This window comes from Rhinopithecus roxellana, chromosome 10, assembly GCF_007565055.1.
Source record: "Rhinopithecus roxellana isolate Shanxi Qingling chromosome 10, ASM756505v1, whole genome shotgun sequence".
Lineage (NCBI taxonomy): Eukaryota > Metazoa > Chordata > Mammalia > Primates > Cercopithecidae > Rhinopithecus > Rhinopithecus roxellana.
In genome coordinates, this window is record NC_044558.1 from 115,037,030 (window position 1) to 115,063,713 (window position 26,684).

General features: G+C 37.1%; 1 non-coding gene across 1 annotated transcript; it reads right to left on the reverse strand.

Moving 5' to 3' along the window:
• Window positions 1–19,214: 19,214 nt before the first annotated feature.
• Window positions 19,215–19,277, reverse strand: LOC115900165. The gene has a single exon (XR_004059835.1). It is a non-coding gene; the product is annotated as a U7 small nuclear RNA (small nuclear RNA).
• Between the last annotated feature and the right edge of the window lie 7,407 nt (window positions 19,278–26,684).

Below are 26,684 nucleotides of genomic sequence, written 5' to 3' on the forward strand. Positions count from 1 at the left end.
CTCTTATGATGGATACACACAGATAGGTGTGTTGGCAAAAGGAAATCGCCATTAGCAGATGTATAAATTGTCCTTATGTTTGCAGTTACAAAGGTTGAATGTTGGTCTAAGTAATACTGTGTGCATCCTTGATACACTGTAGTGGAAGATTAAGAAGAGATGTAGAAATTGCCAGCTCCAATCTAGTAGCCAGAGCATCCAATTCCCAGTTCTCAGAGATGGGGGAAAATACCTGAATGGGAGGCATCTTCTTAACTATTTAGAGACATAGATATCATTTCAAAAGTTATCACCCTTTTTTAAAAAATCAAGGCAGGGGATGAGGAGATGCCCTCCACCAAAAATAAAAAATAATGTTATAGTGTTATAGATCCTTAAGCTCTTAAGAGAGAAAATAGGGATTTCTGCTAAAGTAGGACAGATTTCAGTTTGAAGTTTTAAAAAATTTCTAAATATTTAGGAAAGTTTTCCTTTCCCACACAGAAACTAAGATAGTATATGAAACTTGACCAAGAAAGGTTTAGGGTTTTGGGAGGAAGAACTAATGAAATACTTACGAAAATCACAATTTGATTTACCAATGATGACCTGGTCTACAATTGTCCACATACATGATCTGCTTATTCAAAGTCAACATAAATGCTAATCAATAAAAGGTATTGTCCTCCAGGGCACAGCACTTAGCATAAACTGTGATCTTAAATACTGCACAAGAATGGTTTTCTTTAACAGACCTGAGTGTTATAACCAAGCAAACTTGCAACATAAGTCCTGCCTCTTAACCTTTCATCTCAGGGCCTATATCTGAGACCTTTGTTTATTAACCTGATAACTCTCTCGCCACAGTTTATCTTGCAGGTGACAGAGCAGTCTCAATATTTCCTAGTAACCCAGCCATTTCAGAGAAAGCACAAAAACGTTTGTTGAGCCAACATGGTAGTGTCTGACTGTCTAGCCATCCCCAAGGGGATCTTGGCTTATGTACAACTATAGATACAACAAAGCTCTCTACAATAATTTTAACTGTTGGATGCATTATCTCAATGCTGAAAACCCCTTCATAACTGTACAAACACATAAAACCTGGCAAATAAACTACCTTTTTAAATATAATGGAATTATCTCTTATCCATTTACCACGGAACTAAATGTAACAAATAACTGTTATAGCACCACAGCATACAACCAGTGGCTTCCTCAGAAACTTCAATCCAACACCTTTTAAAGAAAATAGAACAAGATTTCTAGAGTATTAAACTGGAAGGATATATTTATTCATGTGGTAAGAGTGGTGTTGGGAAGAAGAAAAGGGTTGTACCTTCTTTAGAATATCTACATGTCTGTAGACTCGGAATCTGATCATTACAAAAAGCTTATATACAAGATTTATTTCCAGTAGAAAACAGGTCAATAGACTTGCCATAGATAAGGACTTGAAACTGTAAGCAATTATCTAATAAAAGCTTTTAAACTAAATTGCTAATTAAGAATTTAATATGCGTATCAGGCAGAAATGAGGAGTATATAATTTATGTATCACAAAGTCTAGAACAAGTATATTACAATTCAGCAGTTTAGAGATATTATTTCTTGATTAAAGTATATTACAAACAAATGCCCTTTCCCCCGATTTCAAGATCAACAGGAAGACATTGAGACTTTACCACTTTCTTAAGGCCATTGGTTTCATAAGTGACAGATATTTAGAGCAGAAGTGATCTTGAGGGATTATCTAAAAACTGCTTCATTTTACAGATGAAGAAAGTGATGCCCAGAAAGGTTAAAGAACTTGTGCAAAGAACAAAATCCAGGCAAGACTTCTCCGGGCTCTACTTTTACATCCTCCATTTTCCAGCTGCACATAAATAGCAGAGGTTGGTTTTCCACATAAGCTTTGGGGAACAGTAGAAAGATATTTGAATGGTAGGCATTCATAAGCACTCCTAAAGGAAGCAAGAATTGTTAGCTTTGAAATAACACAACTGCTGTTCTCAAGTGCTGAATGACAACTTTTTGCTCATCTGTTAAAATTTAGTTGCTGTAGGCCGGGCTCAGTGGCTCAAGCCTATAATCCCAGCACTTTGGGAAGCCGAGGCAGGTGGATCACGAGGTCAGCGGTTCAAGACCAGCCTGGCCAAGATGGTGAAACCCCTTCTCTACTAAAAATATTTTTAAAATTATCCAGGTATGGTGGCAGGCACCTGTAATCTCAGGTACTTGAGAGGCTGAGGCAGATAACTGCTTCAACCAGGGAAGCGGAGGTTACAGTGAGCTGAGATCATGCCACTGCACTCCAGTCTGGGTGACAGAGCAAGACTCCATCTCAAAAAAAAAAAAAAAAAAAAAAAAAAAATTAGTTGCTGTTAAAAACAACAAACATTTTTCACTTGTTCCTAACTCATCTTGTTAACAGTGACAAATGACTCATTGAGAAATGACTTTTGACAGCTTCCAATTGCCTGATGAATTTTTACAACTGCCTTTTACTGGGTCAAGGAGCAGCCATGTGTAACCCTTTGGGGCCATTATTGGGCACAAACTCTGTGGCAATTGCACTTGCTATACCATTCATTCAGTTGATATGCCAGAGGGACCAAAGTTAACATGCTCACACTCAGTACACCTCATCCCCGGAAGCAAAGAGAAATGCCTGCCCTTGGCTTCAATGAAAAACACCTAAGAGAACATGTAAGTGGATGGGAACGACATTAGCAATACTATAGCAGAATCCCAAGAGCATGGCAAGAGGCCGCTTGCACTAGTATATCTATATACAAAAGTCTACATATATATTTCTAAAGAAAGGTACAAAATAGAATCCTTTGCATCGTAATACTTTAGAGCTCAAATGTATTATTTTCACAGGTGAACAAAGAGATCCAGAAAGTTTAAGCATTTACTCTAGATCATACAACTAGTTGCCAGCAGAACTCAGACAAAAATCCAAAAATCCACTTTTCCTGATATCTATTCTAATGTTCTCTCCATTATACTCATAGGCCATAATGACTCGTTAAAACTTCTAACAAGCTTGTGTGTTAAAATAATCTTTTTTTTTTTTTTTTTTTTGAGACGGAGTCTTGCTCTGTTACCCAGGCTAGAGTGCAATGGCAAGATCTCCGCTCACTGCAACCTCTGCCTCCCAGGTTCAAGCGATTCTCCTGCCTCAGCCTCCCAAGTGGCTGGGATTATAGGTACCCACCACCACGCCCGGCTATTTTTTGTATTTTTAGTAAAGACGGGGTTTCACTGTGTTGGCCAGGCTGGTCTCAAACTCCTGACCTCGTGATCCCCCCACCTCGGCCTCCCAAAGTGCTGGGATTACAGGCATGAGCCACCGCACCCCAGCCAATGCTAATCTATTCTTAAAGATTCTCCTTGTGAAAACAACTATTGTGGCTTACTACTATAGCTTCTCCTCTTTTTCTCTTCACTAAAAAGCTAGTTTAAAACAGAGTGACTAATTTATTGCTGTGCTCAATTGTGTTAATAATGACTGAACTAAAATAAAAATTGCTTTGTCAGAGTGGAGGAAATATGAAAGAAAAATTTTAATTTTCTTTCATAACATGTTAAAGTTGCTCTCATAATGATGACCTTTTGAAAAATTACTTAGGCTCTCACTTTGAAAATTATTACAGGGTCTTTCTAAGGAAAAAGGAGGAACCAAATTTAAAATTAACCTTGAGTTAAAAAGGAAAAGCAAAGTGATAAGATCAAAGGCAAAATTAGCCCTAAGGACTTTGGGTTCTCTGAAAAATTTGTTCTCTTCCCAAACATCAGTTAGAATAAAGGAGATGTACTGTTCTTTAGTCAGCTGGATACAATCAAAGCATTACCTTCTATATCAATGGAACAGGAATTTCCATAAACTATTAAGGACAGCCTATTCGGACTGAAGGTCAAAGATGCCCTTTTTAAAAGTACATTTGCACTTCAGTTAAATGCACTTTTTCTCTTTTCATTTTTCTCTTTTTCATTTGCAGAAAGTAAGTGGTTAAAACTATAGTGCTGAAGAAAAATGTCCTCCTGAGTCACAAAGCTAAGAATGTCTAGAGCCACTTCCGAATATAAGTTTTTTCTGGAGATTTATACCTCTGCTGATTCACAACTTCCCACACACTGAGAGGATGAGGGGGGAAAAGGTAGCCGCCTCTTCCAGTTAACTATAAAAATGCATTTTTTAAAAATCATATGGTCTTTAGAAATGTGAAAGCAGTTGGGCTCTTTATATTTACAGAAATTAAGATTCCCCCAATTAAATATATTTTTACATGAGTCACTTATTGGGTGGGGGAAGATAGCACTGTGGAGGGAAGAGAATACTCCTTCTCATTTCATATTTTTAAAAATCACATAGACAAACGGCAAACTAAGTTGCACAATGAAAGATCGTCCCAACTGATGAGCTAAGCTTACAAAGTGTGAACTAAAGAAATGAATGACAACTGGCAAAAAGATCCAACTGTGATGGACTCTTAGACACACAGACTAGTTACATGAATATAATGCTGTTTTCTTTATAAGCAACAATTTCCCTCAAGGATAAGAAAAAGGGAAACAGACATTAGTTAACACAGGCCCTGCTGTGCCAGAGGCTTTGCTGAGGTTTTACTGGACAACTTTAAATCTCGGTGTAACCCTGCAATGGCTCGCATTTTATACAGATAAGAAAGGCTCAAACAGAGATGAGGGTACCAACATATAATAACTACCTACTACGTGCATTCACTCAACAAATATTAACTGGTTGATGTATTGATTAAGTCCACCTGGAGTCAGGAAAATTAAAAAAGATCCTGTTTCCTAAAAACTAAATTGACAAATCTAAAGTGGCTTGGAGACATTAGGACAAAGGGAACACTAAACACCTATTTCAGTTTACCAACGTCAGCAGCCGGGATTATTGACATGCACGGAATAGACAACAATGAACTAATTGCTCAGAATCCACATTTTTGTATGAAGCCATCTAGCATTCTGCACTGTCCAAGACAGTCATCGCTAGCAATATGTAGCAACTTAATTTAAACTTAAATTAGTTAAAAACTCAGGAAAGTTGCCGGGCGCGGTGGCTCACACCTATAATCCCAGCACTTTGGGAGGCCGAGGCGGGTGGATTACCTGAGGTCGGGAGTTTGAGACCAGCCTGACCAACATGGAGAAACCCCGTCGCTACTAAAAGTACAAAATCAGCCAGGCGTGGTGGCGCATGCCTGTAATCCCAGCTACTAGGGAGGCTGAGGCAGGAGAATTGCTTGAACCTGGGAAGCGGAGGCTGCGGTGAGCCGAGATTGTGCCATTGCACTCCAGCCTGGGCAACAAGAGTGAAACTCTATCTCAAAAAAAAAAAAAAAAAAAAAAAACTCAGGAAAGTGAAAACTTTAGTTCCTCCATCACAGTAGCTACACATCAAGTGTTCAATAGCCACTTGAGACAAGTGGCTGCTGTAAGGGACAGCACAGATGTAGAACATACCACCATCATAGAATGTCCTGTTAGATAGCATTGTTGGATTCTAAACATTCTAAATCAGGAAAGGAATTTAACATATACTCTTGTTTCAGAGGGTTTTTTCTTTAAATACTACTTTACATTTATATAGCGCTTCATGATTTTCCAAAGACTGAAAAAGAGTATTTATCTGATCATGCTAAAATTATACTCCTACTGTGGTGATGGAACTTGGAATTTAGAGAAGTTAAGTGACTGACAAGGTCATATGTGAGTATCCAAGAGCAGAGAAGATAATCTCAGTCTCCTAGTTCAGCATTTTCAGAGCAGAGTGAAAATATAATCACTCAGAGGTCCAACGCAGCTTTGAATCCCATCTTCGATACAGACTAGTTGTATGACGTGGAACAAGTATTTAGCTTTTCTGGGCTTCAGTTTCCTCATCTGAAAAACTGGGATAATAATGACAACTTCACAGCAAGTAGTATTAACTACCAGATGGTGTGAACTTGGTTTACTATCCAGGTGACTACCTTCGCCTGAACACCAAGCAGGATTTTTCTTTTTAATCTCAATTTTCAAAAAAATTCAATGCTATTTTCTACAAATAGAATTAGCAGAAGTGGTTCAAAATTTAGGAAGCTGATTTTGAGTACATTGGCATTTCCAACTGTTATATATTCTCTCCTCTCAGCTGCTATATTCGGACTACCTCAGAATTGTTGTCAGAATTAAATGAGAATTTAAATAGCACATAAGATCTGACACGTAGATGTCCAATAAATGCAAGTTCTCGCTTCACCTTCCTTCTCTACCCTAACACCCTGTAAGTATTCCTGGTGTGTACCTGCAGCACCACACAATTTAGGGAGCCTGGACTCTATCCTGAATGGATAAATGACTCAGCAAGCTTATTTACAGTGTGATGGTGTAACATACAACTTCCATAAGACTATATATTACATATTATAATAGAAAGCAGTAGGAAAATAACATTAAGTATTCAGAAAATCATGTTACAGGAAGCTTTAAGAATGTATTTATTCCATATATTGATTACTTAGCTAATAGAGAGGTATGTTCTAAAATATGTCTTCAGTTTTGCTTAGAAGATCTGAAGCAGACTTACCTTCCTAAGTATGTTGGGTTAAAGAAACTAAACTTAATCTACATAACCTAGGTCAATGATTTACAAGTTTAGGTCAGCTCTGAATTTTTTGAGCAGCTATATTTTAATTACTTTAGTTTTTCCAAAATATATTTGCGCTATATTGATCCACAAGAGTCCTGAAACAAAGAAATGATGAGAGACTAGTCCACCCTCAAAGAGGTAGGTGCTTTAAGCATCTTCTGGTTGGTACTAAAACCATTTGGCCTGAGAATAGGCCAAACTATGTGAATGTTAAAATACCTGGGAAAAATCTACCATGGATAGCTAACATTTGCTCCTTAGAGTTTATAGAGGCTCTACATACATATTTCACTGGAATCTGATACCAATCCTCTAAAGCCAAAAGTAGGGCAGGTGTTATTCTATTTTTCCAGGTGAGGAACTTGAGAATTCAAGAGATGACATAATACAGATAATTATAAAATCAGGACTAGAATTCAGGAAGTTTGATTTCTCATCTGATGGCTTCTCTATTATCCAACCACCAAATTAAGTGAAGCTCTAATTAGAAATTGTCTAAACACAATACTGATATTTCATCTATTAAATCAAAACCAGTGTATAGAGAATGGTCACATGCACCAAACCACAAATGGCCAGTAAACAGAAATCAGAAAAACCCATAGATATTAGACAGGCAGCAAGAGGGCATCAAATTGAATCAAGTTGTCTAGCTCCATATTTCTGAGCTCTGTGATTGCTTCTGTTTTCTTCTACATTTTTATTAATAACAAGAAAGAGATATAGACAGAATACACATTGAGTTTCAGATGGCAAAAATTTGGAAGAAATGATGAGAATGCTAAGGAATAAATCAACATTTGAAAACTGTCATCGACAGTAGATTGGATAAAGAAACTGGTACTTATATGCCATGGAATACTACACAGCCATAAAAAAGAATGAAATCATGTTCTTAACAGCAACATGAACACAGCTAGAGGCCGTTATCCTAAGTGAATTAATAATGCAGGAACGAAAACCAAATGCCACATGTCCTCACGTATGGGTGGGAACTAAACACTGCATACACATGGACACACAGAGCGGTGCAATAGACACTGGAGACTGCTAGCGAGAGGAGACTGGGGGTGGGGTGCATGGGAAGATAAACTACCTATCAGGTACTATGCTCGCTACCTGGGTGACAGGATCATCTGTACCCCAAACCTCAGCATCATACAATATATTCATGTAACAAACATGCACTTGTATCCCCTGAATCTAAAATAAAAGTTGAAATTATTATTAAAAAGTGCAGGAAAAAAAAATTCTCAGTGAGCCATAGACCAAATCAAACAAAAGGAGAGTTTTAGTGAGATAAATATGAGACCCCCCTGTGATGGACTGAATTATTGAATTATGTCCCCCCAAAATTCCTATGTTGAAGACTTAACCCTCAGTACGTGAATATTTGGAGACAGAACCTTTAAAGGCGTGATTAAGTTAAAATGAAGCCATTACGGTGGACCCTAATCCAAGCTGACTACTGTCCTTATAAGCAGAGGAATTTTAAAATTGTTTTATTTTTAATTATCATGGTTACATAATAGTTGTGCATATTTATGGAGCATATGTGACATTCTGCTAGAAGCATTCTGCTGGAAGTGTAATGATTAAATCAGGGTAATTAGGATATCTATCACCTCAAGCATTTATCATTTCTTTGTATTAGAAATGTTCCAATTCCACTCTTTTAGTTATTTTGAAATATACAACAAATTATTTTTAACTATAGTTACCCTATTGTGCTAATTGAATGTTAGATCTTATTCCTTCTATTTAACTGTATTTTTGTACCCATTAACCATCCCCTAAGGAGAGGAATTTGAACACACATGGAGACCTTAGGGATGTGCACACACAAAAGAAAAACCACATAAGGACACAGCAAGAAGGCAGCCATCTGTAAGCCCAGCAGAAACCGACCATGCTGGCACCTTCATCAGAAGTAACCAAGCCTGTTGACACCTTGATCTTAGACTTTCATTCTCCAGAACTGTGAGAAAATAAATTTCTGTTGGGTAAGCCACCCAGACTGGTATTTTGTGATAGCAGCCCTGGCAAACTAATATGCCTGCATTTGGGAAACAAACAAACACAAAACAAACAGAATACCTGTTGAGTGAATGATATCTTGCTCAACAGTATGTGATGACTGGGGAGAGGAAGAAGCTTCCATAATAGTAAACTCTATGTAAGGTCATCATGTATTTAACTACCAAAAAAAGTACAACACAGAATAATTTAGAAAAGGTCTAATATTTGTGGCAGCAAGATCTCTGGTGCCAGACACAACGGTTTTACCAACTCTGTTATTTCCTAATTGTTTGATCTTAGGCAGGTCATATCTCCCTGTGCCTCAGTATCTTTGTCTATAAAATGGGAATGACATGTACTTCACAGGATGGTTGATAGGGCCTAAGAGGACCCAAGAGAGGACCCAAGGAGATAAGTGCTTAACAGAAAGCCTGGCATGGAGAAAACAATAAACAAAAGTCACTTTTTTAAAAACTTTTATTTTGAGGTCAGCGTTACACATGCAGGTTTATATATAGGTAAATTCGTGTCATGGGGGTTTGCTGTACAGATTATTTCATCACCCACATATTAAGCCTAACCCATTAGTTATCCTTCCTGATCCTCTCTCTCCTGCCACACTCCACCCTCTGGTAGGACCCTGTGTCTGTTGCTCCCCTCTATGTGTCTATGTGTTCTTATTATTTAGCTCCCACCTATAAGTGAGAACATGGGGCATTTGATTTTCTGTTCTTGCATTAGTTTACGAAGGATAATGGCCTCCAGTTCCATCCATGTTCCTGCAAAGGACATGATACTCTTTATTATGACTGCATAGTATTTCATGGTGTGTATGTACCATATTTTCTTTATCCAGACTACCATTGATGGTCATTTAGGTCAATACCATGTCTTTGCTATTGTGAATACTGCTACAATGAACATATGTATGCATGTATCTTTATGATAGAATGATTTATATTCCTTTGGGTATGTGCCCAGTAATGGGATTGCGGGTCAGATAATATTTCTGGCTTTAAGTCTTTGAGGAATCACCACACTGTCTTCCATACTAGTTGAACTAATTTATATTCTGGAGCATCAATGGTGTATAAGCATTTCCTTTTCTCTGCAACCTCAATAGCACCTGTTATTTTTTGATTTTTTAATAATAGCCATTCTGATTGGTGAGAGATGGTATCTCACTGTGGTTTTGATGTGCATTTCTCTAATGATCAGTGGTGTTGAGCTTTCTTTCATATGCTTGTCGGCCGCATGTATGTCTTCTTTTGAGAAGTGTCTGTTCATGTCCTTTGCCCACTTTTTAATGGGGTTGTTTGTTTTTCTCTTGTAGATTTAAGTTCCTTATAGATGCTGGATATTAGACCTTTGTCAGATGCATAGTTTGCAAATATTTTATCCTTTTATGGAGGTTGTCTATTTACTCTATTGATAGTTTATTTTATGGTGCTGAAGCTCTTTAGTCTGATTAGATTTCATTTGTCCATTGTTGGAAAGCCACTCTTTTAAGTATTAGTATCATCCTTATCATAGGATGAGAGTCTCACTCTACTTAGGGGTGATTAGATCACATCTGAATATGGTATCAGTTTTGGCTCTTTAAACTCCTCTTTAAAAAAGCATAATGATAATAAAAATAATAATAAGTGCCATTTATTAGAGTGTCTGCACTGCATCAAGTGTTATATTTCACCTCTTTAATTAATCTTCACAACTTGCCTTTAAACTATGTGGAATTATCAACATTTTACAAATGAGATACACAAAACTGAAACACATAAATCCAATAAGTGATGGAGCTAGGATTCAAAGCTGGATGTGTCTGACTCCAAATGACATTCTCTTCCCTTCCCTGCATGCTCGGAGTGATGAGACTTGAAACAATATCTAATAAGAAAAATGACATGGGAATATCAAGAACACTCATAAGAACATAGCATTGTTTTTCAGTGTTATAAAGCCTGTTACTGAAAAGATGGATTAGGTTTTGTATGATAAGTATTAATAGAACCAAACCAAGGAGTGGAAGCTATATGGGGCAAGAGCATGCTTCAACATAGAATGTTTTAGCAGAATAAGCAAAAGACAGAATAAGCATCCTTCTACTCTTTATGTCCATGGGTAGTGGGGTACTGGGGGTAGTGGGGGATGAGAATAGTTAATGGGTACAAAACATTACTAGAGTCAAATAACTCAACGTACAATTTTAAATAACAAAGCATATAATTAAATTCTTTGTAACTCAAAGGAGAAATGCTTGAGAGGTTAGACACCTCATTCTCCATGATGTGTTTATTTCACATTGCATGCCTGTATCAAAACCTCTCATGTACCCCATAAATATATACACCTACTATGTACCCCTCCAAAAAATTTTTTAATTGAAAAAAAAAAGATGGAATAAGTTTCTTCAAGAACAGCCACATAACCACTTAGCAGGAATGTGGTGAAGTATCAGCCAAGTAGTTGTTAATAAGCGATGTTTGGGGTCCTTCCCAGACCTAATACAATCTATAAAGCTATATCCATGCATCAAGTATACTTAGGCAACAGGAATACTAAGAGAAGCAGAGATCTAACAATTGGCAGTTATTGGGAGTCCTAGTAAAGAGTGACCAGCAAGAAAATGTACTATATCACCAACTGCAGTGACTAAGATCTAGGACTTCAGTCTCAGAAGAATTAGGGTTCCAGACAGGGAAAGAAAAAGGGCCACAACATGAGAGAGGATGGTCTCATTTCTGGTTGCTGAGCTACAAGTCCTAGGCAGAGTAAACAGTAAGGTCCTGTCCGAAGCAGGATAGCTCAGTGACTCAGAGCAGTGAATGGTGTCGATTCAAATTCCTGTCTCACCACTGACCAGCTGTGTGTCTCTGACCAGGTTATATTGTGAACGTTCACTAGATGCTTGCTCATATTATTATTATTTGTGATATGGATATTGTCCTAGGATACAGGGCAAAGCCAAGACTAAACATAGGTTACCTTTTTTCAGAAGATTATAGCAACATAGAAGGAATCAGTAAGCCATAGAATCTTCTACTTTTAAACCAGAAAATAGAAAACCTCTACTTCTGAGAACTGATTCCTACTTATAGAAGCTTCTAAACTTAAGAAAAGCTAAGCTTAAATTGTAGTTAAAGTTTCCAGTTATGGCTGGGCGTGGTGGCTCACGCCTGTAATCCCAGCACTTGTAATCCCGCCGAGGTGGGTGGATCATGAGGTCAGGAGATCGAGACCATCCTGGCTAACACGGTGAAACCCCATCTCTACTAAAAATACAAAAAATTAGCCGGGCGTGGTGGTGGACGCCTGTAGTCCCAGCTACTCGGGAGGCTGAGGCAGGAGAATGGCGTGAACCCAGGAGGTGGAGCTTGTAGTGAGCCGAGATCGAGCCACTGCACTCCAGCCTGGGCGACTGAAAAAGACTCCGTCTCAAAAAAAAAAAAAAAAGTTTCCAGTCATGTTCTTTCCTGACGTAAAATAGTTATATGTGTAGTTCAATTCAAAATGCATTCATGCATAGGGCATAAGGTTTAAGAATGTGGGCTCCACGACCATATTGTCTGTGTCCAAATTCTATCTGGATAATTACCAGCTGGTTCATCTTGCCAAGTTATTTAAGATCTCTGGACCTCTCTTCTTTCATCTGTAAAATGGAGATGACCATAGTTCCTACTTCAGAAGGTCGGGATAAGGATTTATAAGGAACAACAATGCCTGCCTGCAAAGCAAGAGTTGAGTTACTTATTATTACAATTCTGATTAATTGCCCGGTGCTGTGATAGGCATAGGAGACACAATGAAAAATTATATAATATATTGTTATGCTATGTTATATTACATTACATTACATTCTAATATTATACTGTCTTATTAACTGTTTGTCTTGCTTACTAGAAGCAACCTCCATGAGAGCAGGTACTTCAGATCCTAGAGGAGCTTCTGGGCTAGTAAAGAAGACGGATTCAAAAGCAGTACTCCACTGATCGAGTGTGGTGGCTCACACCTGTAATAGAATCACTTTGGGAGGCCAAGGTGGGAGAATCACTGAAGACAGGAATTCAAGACCAGCCTGGGCAACATATTGAAACCCTATGTCTACCAAAATAAAAAATAATAATAATAATAAAAACAAAAGAAGAATTTCAAATAACAGGTGCCAAGTGCAATGATGGCTTAACCTTCCAGTGGGTATAGTGGGGTCAGAGAAGAAAAGTAGCTAATTTAATCTGGGAAGCCTTCCTGGATGAGGGAATGCCTCAACTAAGTCTTCAAGAATGAGTAGATGGCAAAGTTCTGGTGGAATCTTTTAGTCAAACGAGATTTCACTCAAAAGGTTAGCAAATAAAATCCTCTCCAGATGTTCTAACTGATTTAGTAACAATAATAATAATAATCACCAACAGATTAAAAGATTTGATGATATCCATTGAAACATGAAAATCATTTTGTCTAATTTTGAACTAGCTGTTGCCCAATGATTGACATGAATATATTTCAGTTGGAAAGTATTGCCCAAATAATTGAAGAAGAAAAAGTCACTGGAAAACAAGTAATAAGGCTCACATCTTACAGTATTTGGAAAAGGAAAGAATATACAAAAGAAGCTAGCTTCTAAGTGGAAAAATATGAAATAACTAAAGACACGTTACCTGTGACCCTGCAAGTGAACTGGATCCTCTTCAAGAGCAGCGGATGTTTCTTTCTTACACTTTTTGTAGCTTCAGTTCCTAAAGCAGTGCTTGGCAATAAAGGTCTAATTAATTAACATTTGAACAAACAAAGTTGAAATACTGGCTTTTTAAAAATAGGAAATGATAAAGTCACCTTTGAAATAAGCATAATAATTACCAACTTTTTTAATGCACTTGTCGCAAAGCCAAGCACTGCATTAAGACCGCACATGGATTATCACGATTTAGTCTTATAAGGTCAGTCCTACTTTTATTCTCACTTTGCAGATTTGTTTACTGATTTAACAAATATTTATTAGAGAACTAATACCTTCCAGGCATTGTTCTGGGAGCTGTGGGCAGAGCAGTGAACAAGGGAGACTGAGTACCTGCTCTCGTGGAGGTTGCTTCTAGTAAGGGAGACAAACAGTTAATAAGACAGTATAACATCAGAATGTAATGTAATATAACATAGAATAACAATATACCATAATATAATAATATAACATAATAAATACAATATTAGTGACCCTCAGGGAAAGTGTTGGGCTATGATTCAGTCTGAAGAAAGTTTTCAACCAGTCCCACAGGGAGCTCTCCAACTAGGGTGGCCCTTCAGAGCTACCCAGATGGTTTCAGTCACGTGGGCCTTTTTACCTCTGGAGTGACCAGACTTTGGATGCAGGCTGTGCTGGCAAGAGTACATGACCTTGTGTAAGGTAGTTCTCTTCATCCAAAGGTAATTCCCAAAGAAGGCTATCAGATGAGGGCTGTCATCTGGCAACACTCCTAACAGCTAGAGATAAGTCCTTCAGTCTTAACTATTGTGCTGTGATTCATCATCAGTCTCTTGCTCACTAGAATGTAAGCTCCATGAGGGCAAATTTTTTCCCTGATGCATCTCAGGTGCCTAAAACAGAGTACCCACACATAACAAGCACTTCATAGGTGTTTGTTAAATTAAGGAATTAACGGCAATACATTATTCTATTATAGAACATACGTCTAAACCAAAAGTTTCTAAAAGATGAGGTCACAATGGAATACAGAATACGTTTTAATAATTTATATTAATTATTGGTACAAAACTTTTAAAAATATGATTCTTTTTAAAATCCTGGGTTAAAACTGTGATCACTGATTTAAAAGTCTGTTTATAAGTTTAGTTTAATATGCAATATTAATGGTCATTGTAATGGGCTAAATTTTCTCCCCCATCCTCCGCCCACAAATTTGTATGTTAACGTTCTAATCCTCAGTAACTCAGAATGAAACCATATTTGCAAATAAGGTTTTAAGGAGTAAATTAGGTTAAAATACGGTCTTTAGAATAGGCCCTAATCTGATATGACTGGTTTCCTTATAAAGAGGAAATTTGGACACAGACATGCATGCACGCAGAGGAAAGACCACATGAAGACAGAGGGTGACAGTGGCCATCTACAATCCAGGAAGAGAAGCCTCAGAAGAAAAACTCATGCTGACAACACAATCTCAGACTTCCAGCCTCTAGAACTGTGAGGAAATAAATTTCTTTTGTTTAAAACACCCAGTCTGTGTCACCTTGTTATAGCAGCCCTAGCAAACACACAGAGCTATCATAGCTGAAAGAGTTAAGTAGCAAAGCCACAGAATACTCAATATAAGGAGAAACTTGGAGTGAGGACCCTCATTAACAACCGTGTGAATCCACATTTTCAATAATATTATTGATCAATGAAAATAAAGTTATGTTAATTCTTAATAGATATGGCTCGCTCATTGCTTTTCTCTTGTCACATGGCAAAGTAAGCAAAAAACCACCCCCAAGATGGAATTGTACATTTGTTCTTACATCATTAGTGTTTTTTAAATCTGCAGTTTCTCTGCCTGAGCCATTTTCTGGCTACTTGTCTATGTGGTGAGCATACATTTAGTTAAAACAAGATAATGTAATCTGTAAAGCTACTTACTAACCCCTACTTTGAAAGTCTGAAAGCAAATAAAAAGGTAGAAACAATGGTGCCCTCCCCACCTCCACTTTGTGGAACTCCATTCCCCTCTCAGGCAAACTCCCACACTGTTCAAGATACAAGACAGTCTAAAATACAGACCTACGAAGGGTGCTTGGGAGTGTCAGCACCAGGTTGTTCCATATGTGCTAGGAAGCTTAATCTCTTTCTTACATTTTCAGACAAAAATAAATAATATAATAGTTCTGGTATTTTCTCTCTAGACCCCAGATGATTGTCTGTAGTCAGTCTCTGAGATGTATGAACCCCAACCAGTCTACTTGAATAAATAAAGAGAACAGCTGTTTCTTGAATTATTTCATAGACAAAAGCCATCTCTACCCTTGTTCTATTATGTGTAGAATTATCAAGGCCCTAAGTGATTTGCCACTCTCTGAAATGCATCTTAAACAGTAAATGCCAGCCCTCACACTCATTCAACGGCATTCACTGTCCTGAGGGTTGTACCACCTGATTGCCCAGAAGCGTGCCCCTCTCTAGCAAGGACAAAATTGTGAAATCACTCAGCACTTCTGAAAGGAAATCTAGGGTCGAGTTCTATTCTTTGGTATTTGCATCTCTGAGTTAAACCCAGAGGATGCACAATTTAGAAGCGATATAATTGAATTTCCTTTCACCAGTCTGCCGGGATTTGTTGTCTGTCACTCATCAAAGCCAATGTCTTTGTAAAGAGTTTTGAGAATCACATCTTAATGTCACTGAGCAGATAACATATTAACTGTTAATTGACACAGGAAAATGCCCTGGGGTTGTGTTCCTGTCTTTGTTAGGGGGTGATAAGTGAGTTATTATTCACCAGTGCCATTTTTCTTATAGTTTTTAGTGAGGTTATAATCTGAACTCCCCTTGCCCCCAAGTGTTGGTTTAGGTCATAGTGTCTCTGTTTGTAGTAGGATTCTTTTGTTATTAAATTATAATAGTATCTTTCAGAGTTTAAATGATTTTTAAACTGATTTTCCCTTGGGTAATGGTGTTTGTTTTGTTTTAATCATACCAACAAAATTTCCCTGGAGGATATTATTTTTTTCTTAGAATGTTTTTTAAATTTTAGATTCGGGGGTATATTTGTAGGTTTATTACATAGACACATTGTGTAATGCTGGGGTGTAGGCTTTTATTTAACCAATCACTCAAATAGTAAACATAGTACCCAATAAATAGTTTTCCAACCCTTTCCCCCCTCCACTGTTTTTGAGTCCCCAGTGTCTGTTTTCATTTTTATAATCATGTGTACTCATTGTTTAGCTCCCTCTTCTTACAAGTTAGAACATGTGGTATTTGATTTTCTGTTTCTGCATTAATTCACTTAAAATAATGGCCTTCAGCTGCAATCATGATGCTGCAAAGGACATGATTTTATTCTTTTTTATTGCTGCATAGTACTCCATTGTGTGTATATAGCAGATTTTAAAAATTCAGTTCACCAGTAATGGGAAGCACAACAAAATAAAGATGTCCACTCTTATTCAACATAGTACTGGAAGTCCTAGCAGAGCGATCTGGCAAGATAAAGAGGTGAAAGACATCCAAATAGGAAAAGAGAAAGTCAAATTATCTCTATTCTCTGGCAATATGATTCTATACCTAAAAAATCCTAAAGATTCCTCCAAAAGACTCCTAGTTGTCATAAACAATTTCAGCAAAGTTCCAGGACACAAAATCACTTTTTTCTTGGAATTAAAAAATAATTATGATAAAAAGTGTTTAGGTGCTTAGGTTTAAACATTTGTATTTCTTCAAATTGTCTTCCATTCATTAAGGTCCTCATATTCACATATAATGTTAAGTAAAATGCACATATACCATTTTGTTTTTAGTTTTTTTCAACTCAATATCATCTTATGTAATTATCAGTCAACCAAGAACTTGGGTGACTTTCAGTTTCCCGTTTTTAAAATAGAAAGAATAACATCTACCACTTATGATTATTTTGTGGATTAAATTATGTTAACATTGATGAAATCACTCAACAACATAAACTCAGTAAAATCTGAGTTTAATGTCAGTGTACTGATAGAGCCCACAACATTGCAATTTTTAATAAGTGATTCCCACATGTATTTTCAGATGGTTTATTTAGCTAGTTCATCATCAATGTCTAAAAGGGAAATTGCCAAACACAATTAGTGCATTCATAAATTGTATTCCACATGCTTCTGAAAACAAGTAACTAAAATTTGTCACTTCTCTTATTGATCTGTTGATTAAAAACAGAAAAACATATTTATACAGTGCTTTACCATTTGGAAATTTCTTCCATTCACTTATTTGAATCTATTAGAAACCTCATGAGGCTGATAGATATTATTATCCACCCTTTATAGATGAGAGAATAATTGAGCTTCAGAAAAGTAAATAACTTGCTCACAGTTTGTGTTACATTTAACTCTTCACATTCCAAATGCAACATTCTTTTTACCACAGCATACAACCTGGACACATTGCCCACAAAAAATAATTGAATTTTAGGGTTCTGTTTATTTTTGTGACTTTAATAGGTTTTCAAAGATGCTATAACTTTTTTAATGTGTATTTTGTTGTTGGCAAACAAAGCTGTATGATTTACCATATGTGAGTCTGCTGAATTTTCTGTTGTGTAAACTGTCTATTCACATCCTTTGAACAGACAGGAAGTAGAACCTTTTACCACATCCTCTTTAGCCTGCTTCTTTGCCCTTACAACAAACAAAATTTATTTTCATTCCATCGTGCTTAGCTGACTGACAATAATCCGTCAATGAAATAAGCTTGTTGGAAAAGGCCTTTTTCATAAAGGTAAGACATGCAACAAAAGTTATGAGAACCAATTCAACTAGAAACCTTTAGTGTACCCTGAATCCCACAGATAAATGACCCTCAGAGTTCAGCTCCTTGGAAAGCAGGATGTTTCTGTCTGTACATACACAAAGTCCACCAACTTTAGTCCTATTTCTGACCATTTCAGCACTGTTCTGGATACCAAAACAGGGTTCCCATGTGTCTTTCAGAGAGGGAATTTCCTAGAACAGCAGCTGACCTCCACTACCCCAGACTGCCCACACTCCCAGGGTTTGTCTAGAGCCCATCTGGCCTTTGAGTTGGCGGGGGCAGGTCAGAGGGGGTTGGGTAGGGGTGTAGTTCACCAGGACATTCATTCCATACAGCCTGCCTCAGCGAGGGACTTTTTATTGTTTGCTCCCAACCTGCAAGCCCTGCCAACTTCAGCATTAAAGCAGTTAGGCACAGTGATGCTTCCCAAAGGAAAAAGAAGGAAAAACTTTATCAAGAAAATTGCTCTCTTTTTAAACTCCTGACCTTATCAAACATTGGAGAGAACAAAAACTGCTGACAGTCTTAAATATGTTGAGTACAATAAGCCAAAATTAGTTCTCAGAGCTAAATCTTGGCTGTCTCACTTAAATGATTTAGTCACCATCTTTTGGAAAGGACAATATGAACAACAGAGTCTTCAGTAGATCACCGAGACCCAAAAAGAAACACAGGCTGGAGTGCAGTGGCGCGATCATGGCCTGTTGCAGCCTTGACCTCCCAGGCTCAGGTGATCCTCCCACCTCAGCCTCCGGAGTAGCTAGGACTACAGGTGCACACCACCACACCTGGCTAATTTTTGTATTTTTTGTAGAGACGGGGTTTCGCCTTGTTGCCCAGGCTGATCTCAAACTCCTGGGCTCAAGTAATCCACCCTCTTGAGCCTCCCAAAGTGCTGGGATTACAGGTGTGAGCCACTGCACCCAACCCTAAATTATTTCTTAATTTATACTGGTTTATTGCCTTTTACCATGTGCTGATACACATCATCTTATCTGACTCTCATAAGAAAATGTCTGGGAAAATATGATTCCTCTCTATTTTTTTCCCATGGGGAGTTTTCCAGTTAAAAAACTGAAAACTTCTTAGATAAATTTTAAAAGAGCTATAACACTTCTTCATTCTTTTAAATGAAAACAACAGAAGTTCAGAAAAAAGGTTAAGATGGTTTTCCTATGGTCACAAACTGGTGGCAGATCAAAGACTAGAAACCAGTTATATTACTCCTATGTTGGTATTCTGCTTCATCTTCTACCTACCAAAGAGAAAAATGTTACATATATGTATGAATATGTATCTTGCATCTATAAAACCTCCATCATAATAGTAGATTATTCTGTATGAGTAGTTTTTTGTCCCCTTAACTCTTTATTAGCTTTTGCTATTCTCATTTCAATCACTTTTTTAAATGTTTTGTTTCTCCAGGCCTAGTAACACCATTTCAGAATGCTAATATCACCCAATGAAAAGCACTCTTGTTATTTAAATAAACAGCTAATTTGATTATAAATCTAAGAGCATAGTCATGATTGATGAATATTATGGTTACATGAGGGTTTACATGGTTAATGCACACTAAGCAAAATGTACCCATCATTGCTAATTGAACTAAGCATTAATTATAAAATATAAAATTTCAGGAATCATTTTTCCATTTAATTGCCATACTTCTATTTTTAAACTTTTCCCTGCTTTACTTTAAGTGCAATCTTTTTAGTTGTCCTTTGTTGCTTTTTCCATCTCTATATCAAAATCTAAAGAAAATACAAAGCCAAACATTTTCACCTTAGAAATTACAACAATTTTGTTCCATCCTCTAGCATTCACATTTTGCTCTTTCCTGTTTAAGTTGGATGACTTCTCACTTAGAGGAACTGAATGTATTCCACTGAGTTCTTTAGCTCACATTCTCCACCATGTGTGGTCAATTAAGTCCCAGCAGTATGGAGGAGTTTTCATTTAAACTACTGCACTTCCTGGGAAACAGTGGGGCTTACATCTAGTTTCTAAACATTGTTAGAACTTGATGGGTACAATTTCTTCTCAATAGCCTCCGCATAGAACGCATCATGTTAGATACGACCCCATCTCTTTCTAATTTGGCAGTGAATCACTCTTTTAAGAAACCGCACTGTTTTTATTAAAGATCTCAGTGATTTCTACCCATCAGAGGATTGTCTTTATTTTCTGTAAATGTTTTATTTTCTTTCATGCAAATATGCGCCTGGATTTTAAAGTGGATGCACCATTCAGAAAAGCCTATATAAAATTACCTCTAGCAAAGTAAAATGGGAACACAAAACAGACGAATGGAAGACAATCATGAAAAAAAATGATCAGAGTCAAATGGTGAAAAAACATTTCACACATATTTTAATAGAGATTTTGTTCTTGTTGGTAATATAAAAAATGTCAAAATCAATCTTCAAAATATAATAAGTAATACAATACTTTGTGGTTCTTTTTGGGAAATGTTCCTTAAATCTGATTATTGAAAAAGTATTTTTCTTTAGGTTTTTAGACATCTATTAAAATGTGCCTGAGATAAACTAATGGTTGTTAGGTTACACATAAAGGAAGAAGGTATATAATTTATATTGGAGAAGGATACAAAATTTTTTACAATAAAAACTTCATTAAGGCCTGGCGTGGTGGTTCACACTGCAATCCCAGCACTTTGGGAAGCCAAGGCAGGCAGATCACTTGAGGGCAGGAGTTCAAGACCAGACTGGCCAACCTGGTGAAACCCCATCTCCACTAAAAATGCAAAATTAGCCAGGTATAGAGGTGCATGCCTATAGTCCCAGCTACTAGGGAGGCTGAGGCAGGAGAATCATTTGAACCCAGGAGGCAGAGGGGTTGCAGTGAGCTGAGATCACTCCATTGCAATCCAACCTGGGCAACAAAGTGAGACTCCATCTCAAAAAAAAAAAAAAAACTTCATTAATATGGATTTTCGTCTTTGATTATATGTAGCTGTTCATCCATGAGATATTAGCAGTTAATAATTTGCCGACAATTTTAAGTCACGCTACAGGGGATATGTATCCCTACTTAAAAATTCAAACCAAGTTCAAAGCTTTGGTTTTTTTAATGTTTATATTTATTTATATTTCATTGTATTTGTTCCTTTTTTGCTTTTTATTTTTATGCAGAAGAGTATTGCTCATCACAATTGAGCTTCTGTGAATTACAGCTGCTGTAACATAACCACCACATTTTGTTAACACTTTGTCTTATATGTGTATATTTTCAAGCAAAATTACTTTGCTGTTAAAATCATAAAATTTCAATAACTCTTCACCCTAAAGAGTTTCAGTTATAAAAGGTCTATCGCACTTGGTTTACAATAGCAAGGTATCAAAGAAGAATAAAGCCAAAATAGGAGAAAACTTTTCCTTGTTACATAATTCCAAAAAATGCCAAGTATCTCGGCTCAATTATAATTGCATGCATTCCCAACACTTAGGTTAAAAATCATTTTAATAAAAAGGTCAAATTTGGACTGATTTTCCCAAGCAGTGACAGACCTATGATGGCCTTCACTCCATCATACATGACTGATACGCACATACAGAAAAAATGCCTTCAGTACAGCTGATGTGAAAAAGGCCTTTCCAGAATAAAGGTTTGCGAGAAGCTAAAAGAATTGGGCTTCTTGAAAGGCCCTATTGCTCACTATGGTCCAGCAACACTGGCCCTTCATTTATTCCTCAGACAGACCAACAGTCCCCCACACAGGCATGCACAAAATCTGTTTTCTCTTTCTACCATGTTCTTGTCACCTCTTTCACTCAACCAGGGCCTTCTCTTTCTTCAAACTTACACATCATCTTTTCCAGAGGGCTTCCCATACCAACCAATTAAAGCAGGTCCCCTGTTACTCTCTCTCGTAACACTTTTTTTTAGTAGTATTTGCCATAATGTGTGCCTTCAGTATCTCATAGAATTGAAGATGCCAGCAATTGTTAAACAAGCCAGTATATGACACACCAAAAGAGAAAAGGGAACATCAACAAAGCTATGATGCTCTTTCAATTTTAGGATGTATACTAATGTCAGAGACATAAAAATATAGGGGGAAAATGTGTGCCTTAGAATCAATGGAACATCGTATAAGGCTCTGTGTCCCTCCTTTGATCAAAAATGTCACACATGAAAACAGAAACTGCATCTATATTATTTCTTCTGCAGGCTTAGCCACCACCAACACATTGTCTAGCAAATAGCACATATTGATTGATTGAATAAATAAATAAGTAGATGGAGAGATGGCCATGATAATGTGATGATATTTTGTGGTAAAATAACATGTTGTATGAGAAGGTCTGATTCTCATTCATACATTCGTATTTATCACACTCAGAAAAGTAACCTTAATTTATTATAGTAAAGGGCAGGAAATTAAAATTGCTGCAACCACCCTTTACAACATGCAATTTTTGCTGGTTGTATAGTTCAACTCACTTTGTAAACTTATAGAATCTGATCACCCCAATTAATTTTTATAATCACATACTGCCTCATCTGTACAACGGAAAGATTAAACTAGGGGATCACTTCTGTCCTTTTCAGCTATCAAACTCTGGTTGGGTAGTCCAGAAGTTCATGCCTTCTAGAGTGTAGGTATACTATCTAGTTCATGGGTCTACATTATCTTTAAAAAAAGGAAGAGGGGACGGGTGCGGTGGCTCAAGCCTGTAATCCCAGCACTTTGGGAGGCCGAGATGGGCGGATCACGAAGTCAGCAGATCAAGACCATCCTGGCTAACACGGTGAAACCCCGTCTCTACTAAAAAAACACAAAAAACTAGCCGGGCGAGGTGGCGGGCACCTGTAGTCCCACCTACTCGAGAGGCTGAGGCAGGAGAATGGCATAAACCTGGGAGGTGGAGCTTGCAGTGAGCTGAGATCTGGCCACAGCACTCCAGCCTGGGTGACAGAGCCACACTCTCTCTCAAAAAAAAACAAAAAACAAAAAACAAAAAAAAAAAGGAAGAGGAAGAGATTGTTTCGTTAGCCAATATTTAAACCTACACTGGCCTGTACATCTATTTTTCATAGATTAGATATATTTTCTTAATTACTTGGATATGTTTTAGCTGGGAAACACATACTTGATACTACTGTAGCCCCATCAGAATTCTCCTTGGAAGTCAAAAAAAGTAGAAATTTCTATTCATCTTATAACATCACTGCTTTTGCTAAATAAAAATGATAAAAATGTCCTTGATGAAAATCCAGCTCTCACTGAAACTATCATTAGTGTTTTTTACGCTTCACTACCATGTAAGTATAAAAATATATATTAATAGAAAATTGGTAAGTCATGGTCGGGCGCAGTGGCTCGCGCCTGTGATCCCAGCACTTTGGGAGGCCGAGGTGGGTGGATCACCTGATATCAGGAGTTCTAGACCAGCCTGATCAACATAGAGAAACCCCGTCTCTACTAAAAATACAAAATTAGCCGGGCGTGGTGGTGCATGCCTGTAATCCCAGCTACTCAGGAGGCTGAGACAGGAGAATCGCTTGAACCTGGGAGGTGGAGGTTGCAATGAGCCGAGATCGGGCCATTGCACTCCAGCCTGGGCAACAGAGTAACAGCCTATCTCAAAAAAAAAAAAAAGAAAAGAAAAGAAAAGAAAAGAAAAGAAAAGAAAATTGGTAAGTCATAGTAACAGAAACTGTGTATTCTGGCATTCTCTGAAATGATATATTAATTGCCTCATGGCAGTATGCCTCTCTTTTCCCCTTATTTTCAGTCTATAAACCTTGACTCCAGCTCCTCTGGGACAGTAGAATAGGAAATATCTTGCTAACATAATGAAGATAGCACCAAGGAAGTTGCTGGGAAAGATTCGAGGTTACTGGACTAGTTCAATTTATGCTAATGTAGGTATAGAATTATTTTAAAGTTTTTCAGTATTCTTAGCTGAAAGGAAAGATGACAAGAACAGCAATTTAAGTGTTATTGCTCTGTTGCTTTTTTGCTAAGTGTGAGACACTGCTCTGCCCTGATAATCAAAGCAAATAATGTTATAAACTCATTTATAGATTTATAGCTCAATCCAGAAGGTTGATGCTAACTGAGAAGTCTCCAGAATTGGATCAAATTTTCAATTCAAATGAATAGAGCAACTACACGTCCCATGCCTCATAAATCTCCAAATTTAACTCAAAGCCTGTTCCCTTCTTCCAGATGGCTAGTGGAGAGGGGAGGTGGGGAGGCAGAATTAGCAAGCAAACCCAAAGAGACACAGTTCCTCTGTATTCAGTGGTGTCTGTCTCCCAATCAGCTTTTACTGAAGCTGGTATTACTACACAGAAATTACCCAGGTAAGCAAAGCGATTTAAATACATGGAGGCTTTTAACCCCTTGGGAATTTCCTTTCATACAGCCATTAAACTAGAAGATTTTTCTTTCTTCAAAACTAAGAGATTAGGTGGACAAATTAGCAACAGTCATTTGCCCAGAAAATATCTAGCATCGCCTCTTCACCATTACAGCATTATCTTCTCAGGAGCAGCTGTGTCACCTCATATCAGAGACTTTGCTCAAGTCATTGGGATATTTTATAGATGGTGAATCACTCTGTCACCCTCAGGCAACTCCCCAGGGAAAAGATGTGTGAGGTGTAAAAAGAAAAAACAAAGGAAAGAACAGGAAGGAATATGACTTCACCTTCCTTTTTTCTCTTCAAATCTCCAATTTTTTAATATCAAAAAAATTGTGTGAAGATATTGTGCATATGCCTTATAAAGAAGTAGCAGACAGTGAAGATACACAAGAGCACAGACTACAAAATACTTAATGCTAACTTACTACTTGTTTTATAGACTCTTCCAATGACATTTAGGTCTTACTTGGAGAAGTCCTATTAATTTTCTTCTATATTTTCTTATTGTTTTTATTTTACTTACCTTTGCCCCATCATCCCATCTTTATAATTCAAGAAATCAGAGTTTCAAATCAGGTGGAAGAAATTTTCTTTCAAAGGAATTGAATTTTATTTTGTTTCTTCACAAGTGATAAAAATGCAGAATTCTCTCCTTAACTCAACTTTTCCTTCTTTCCTATGTTTCATTTTTTTATCTTCTTCTGTTCCTAAACTTTTTAATATTTGTTTTCCATCTACAGTATATTTATATATATACCGTTATATTTATATATATTTATATATAAATACCATTATATTTATATATAATATATAATATATAAATATATAGTATATATACTATATTTATTTCCATCTACATTAATATTATATTACTGTATATGCTATAAATAAAAATATTTATTTTCAATCTACAGTAACAACTGTAGATTGAATTTGATTGCCTTCTTCCTCTGCCTTTATGAATATTATAGATGATAATAAGGTATGTCCTGAATCTGAGCAAGGGGTAAGAAGTAACATCAAACATTTACAAGCATATAGAGTAACCAGAATGCCCATACACTTCTGGTTGTCATGCAAGTTGGTACAACTACTTTGGAAAACTCTCTAGCTGTATCTATTAAAGCCAAATATATATATATACTCCATGACACAGAATTCTGCTCATATAGACACTCAACACAAGTGCACACATACATGCACAAAAAACATGTAGAAGAATGTAGCAGCAGTTATTCATAATAATCAAAACCTGGAAACAGCCCAATTGTCTATGAGTAGAAGGGATAAACATATCATATAATGAATACTATATAAAAATTAAAATAAGGGAAATTACTGCTACACATGACATTTTTGTCACACATCACATGGATGACTCTCACAACTACAACTATAATGTTGAATGAGAGAAACCATTACAAAAAGAGCACTCTAGAAAGAAAAGTTTCAAAAACTCACAAAAATAGTCTTAATGATAAAAAGAATATTGGTAACTTCTGGGGGAGAACTTAATGGCTGGGACAGAGCATGAAGGAGGGTTCTGGGTTCCTGATAATGCAGTATCTCTTAAACTGGATATTGATTACCTGAGTGTGTTAATGCTCTAAAATTCATAGAACTTAAGATCTATTTATATTAATGTATGTGTGTTTGTCAGGATTCTCCAGAGAAAGAGAACCAATAAGGTATACACACACATATTATCATTCACATAGGATACATACACTGGCAACACACACATACATATACACACACACACACACACATGCACATTAAGATTTATTGTGGGAATTGGCTCCTAAGATTATGGAGGTCAAAAGTCCTCAACCTGCCATTTGTAAGCTGGAGAATCAAGAAAGCCAATAGGCGACGGGTGGGGAATGGTATAAGTCCCAGAGCCCAAAGGCCTGAAAACCAGGATCTCCAATGTCCAAGGACAGAAGATGGATGTTCAAGTTCCAAACAAGAGTAAATTCACCCTTTCTTCGCTAATTTATTGCTTTCAGGCTCTCAAACAGATTTGATGATGCTCACCTGCACTGGCAGAGGCCATCTGCTTTATTCAGTCCGCCCATTCAAATATTCATCTCTTCCAGAAACACCCCCACATACACACTCAGAA